Source organism: Aedes aegypti, chromosome 1 (genome assembly GCF_002204515.2).
Source record: "Aedes aegypti strain LVP_AGWG chromosome 1, AaegL5.0 Primary Assembly, whole genome shotgun sequence".
Classification (NCBI taxonomy): domain Eukaryota; kingdom Metazoa; phylum Arthropoda; class Insecta; order Diptera; family Culicidae; genus Aedes; species Aedes aegypti.
Window position 1 is genome coordinate 306,962,450 of NC_035107.1, and position 3,394 is coordinate 306,965,843.

At 41.3% G+C, this 3,394-nt stretch overlaps 1 long non-coding RNA gene across 1 annotated transcript; it reads left to right on the forward strand.

Moving 5' to 3' along the window:
• The first annotated feature begins 1,220 nt into the window (after window positions 1–1,220).
• On the forward strand, window positions 1,221–1,604 carry LOC110674702. The gene is made up of 2 exons (XR_002499110.1): window positions 1,221–1,385; window positions 1,460–1,604. It is a non-coding gene; the product is annotated as an uncharacterized LOC110674702 (long non-coding RNA).
• Window positions 1,605–3,394: the final 1,790 nt, after the last annotated feature.

Below are 3,394 nucleotides of genomic sequence, written 5' to 3' on the forward strand. Positions count from 1 at the left end.
ATTGGGCTGCTAAATAAATGTGTCTCTGACCAGAGGCGGGCATCAACGAGCAACAAAATTTCTGCTAACAATCGACAACCGGAGAACCCATTCAGACCCCGGAGCCAAGCGGGATGAGCAAAGTGATTTAAATGGTGTCACTCGCATCTCGCAAACAAAGCATGCGTCGACAATTCGACACGCCATCTCAGATCGGTTTACCCTTTCGATTTCGTTGGTGATGATGATCATGAAAATGATGGGGTTCATACGGCATGCCGTTAATTGGGTGCTGAACTTGGCGCTTTCGGTGGTGGTAATCCGCATTGCCAAAGCGCGAAATGCCGCTGGGGATCACGTTTTTGCTTGCAAGGATAGTTCTTGATTTGAGTGCCACACGGAAATGGTCGCTGAGGGCTGACCAACAAGGTTGGGAAACATGTCAAAATTTTCAGTGTACCGTCTAAAAGGCTGCCGCCAATCACAGTAGGCACCTCAAACTCAACGAAACCCAGAAAATTACATACAGTGACCCCACGCAGTTGAATCACCCACAATTTATGAATCAGCTGATTATAAAAGACAAAATTATTATTAAACTTGTCACAAAACATCACAGAATTATTTTTACATATAGTTTCTTATCAGTAAAAACAATTCTGTGATGTTTTGTGACAAGTTTGATAATAATTTTGTCTTTTGAAGTCAGCTGATTCATAAATTGTGGGTGATTCAACTGCGTGGGGTGACTGTACATCACATTTTTTTTATTGTCCATTTCTCAACGAAAGGGAGACAAATTTGTCATAGCGCCGTACTCGAAACCTTACCTGCGTTGAAGGAGATAAAAATCTTGTCCCTTTTATTGTTCTGAACAGGTCCCTGTAAAAGAGTTGCTATAACGCAAAGAAGATGCACCTGCAGGCACTCTCTAGCATATCCCGAACGGCTTCAGCTGCACCGGCCGGTGATCCACGTGGCAATACATTCAATTTTTCCGCTCGCAATTCAATGATGCATTACCACGATGGTGACATTGCTTTTGCAATCTGATCTTGGGGTATTTAAAACTTGCGGGTTCGCCTTCAGGTTAGTTCAATGACAGGACAATGGACTGCAAAAGGGCATACCGGTGCAAACTGTCAAACAGTTTATTGCTGGGGCATAACTTTTGGTCGAGAAGCGACCAAAGGTTGCCCTAACAGGTGTATGTCTCGTTTAATCGTAGTAGCCACATCCGCATCATACGTATGTTGACAGTCGGAAGTAAGTTTGCCGTCAGCAAAATTATAATGTGTTCCGAAATTCCCGCCAAGAAAACTAGCGATGGAATCCCGCTGGATGATCCGACACTGAAGGGATTCACGCGGTACTTCAATGCGTCGACCATTCGTGGGAGAGCGAATGTGGGTCCATTTATCAAATATCATATATGTATCTTCGTAAAGAGTTAATGGATTATTCTTGGATTTATTGATAGGTATCAAAAGCAACCATAGCCGGAATGTTCATAGGATGGATCTATTTCAAATTTTTGAGGTGCGATAAAAAAGAAATGCCAAAGAAAGTTTAACTAATGCATACCCTTGTAAAACCAAGAACGTCAAAATAAATCTGCAAACATATTTGTGAATTTTCTATTATTTTCTTCGTGCACGCTTGTGAAGATCAATAATAATTATTATCTTACTATCCTGTGGAACCTGTGGAACTGACCCACGAATTCAGAAGCTTTCACAGACAAACAGACGTAACACTGACGAAATATTCAACACCCTTGATTTGCACAACCCTTCCAAATCTTTTATACTTCTCACCTTGGGAAGGATCAGTTTTCAGTATTAAGGGATTTATTTTGTAAATCGAGCAGATTCGTGTGACTCGTCTGTAATCACTGTCGATCAAAGTAAGCATGCATATTTCAGATGTCACCCGTCGACTTCCAGTGTCAACAGTCGAAAAACTCGAGTGACAGAGCCGTGTCGAGCAAATTTTTCGGTCGACAGTGACTCCAGTCGAGTCATTTTGATCGACTCGACTTATAAAATAGACCCCTAAATATTATTCGCTGCAGAATATAGTTGTTTTCATTAATACACCACTATTTTTTATAGAAATTTAAAATGTTGTCCATCTCACAGATGTTGATCAGTGGGAGAGGAGGATCCTTATTACGTAACGCCATCCATTTATTACGTAACGCTAAAATCGGAAAATTTTGATACCTCTCTCCGTAACACTGTATGATTTTTTTTAAAATTTGGTATGAGTCGAAACGATTGAGCTTACAATACACCTCTCCTCTCCCCGCCTTGTGGAAATCGACTCATATTGTGGATCAAAACACTAGAACAGAAAATTATCAGCGAAGCGTAACGGATGTTGCATTAACTCCTCTACCGGCAGCTTTTTTTTGACGTAGGACTACGTCTTTCTTCTATATACAGGAGTGTAATTTGAATTTCAAACCCAAGAGCGTTACGTTGGCATGAAATATTTTGAACGTTTATAACTTTTTGCTGGCTTAACGATAACCCGAAAAACGATGGACGTCATATTTGAATCGTCCCTAGGTGATCGAGAAATACATAGTCGGAAACTACAACTGCGATGTCGGCAAGATTGGAAAGAGTGAAGTTAAATCCCGGCAAACTATGGCTGTGGCTGGCATCTGAGAAGGACGAGGAGAAAAGGGAGGCAGTTCTTAAGCAAAACCCTACCAAGTTTCAAAGACCGCCGCGATGAAGAAGACCCCAAAGATGCCGCCACCGCAAACCTCATCGGGCGAGGAAGATTCCAACCAGTGCGCCGTCAAAATGTGTCCATGTTTCTCGAATTGAACAATTCAATCAGTTCTTTTCAGGGCTAACAAATGTGTACTAAAGAGTTGTTTGTGTAATATTTCCTAATGTGTTTACTACCTAAGGAGCAGGATCCTATTCTTGGCATTTTTTATTCACTTTAGCAGTGGGTTTTTTTGAAAGCTACACAGCTCATATTTGGCCACATGCGTCGTACTCTAGCGCTTCTTATTGCAAAGTATAAGACAATTCGGCCGAGATAAACCCCCCATGCCAAAATGAATCATGGAAGTGCTCAAGTAGCTCTGCACCCTACTTGCTATAATCTCTTAATTTATCTCGTAGCATCATGCAATATTTGATTTATTACGAATTATTGATAATACGGCAAATTGAGGATGTTTCCGAGGACGCTACTTCAGTGCCGTCGGGATGCAATGACAGCATAATGTTCATCTTGTACGTCCCTTGCCAAGACATCAGTTTCATATAGCATATTTCCCAGATCAGAAAGCGAAGAATGCAAAAAGGAGGAACATCATCTGCTATTCTAAGGGTATAAAGCATACCTGCTTCGTTGAATTCGGCTTCATTCCATTTTCACTTTTGAGCTG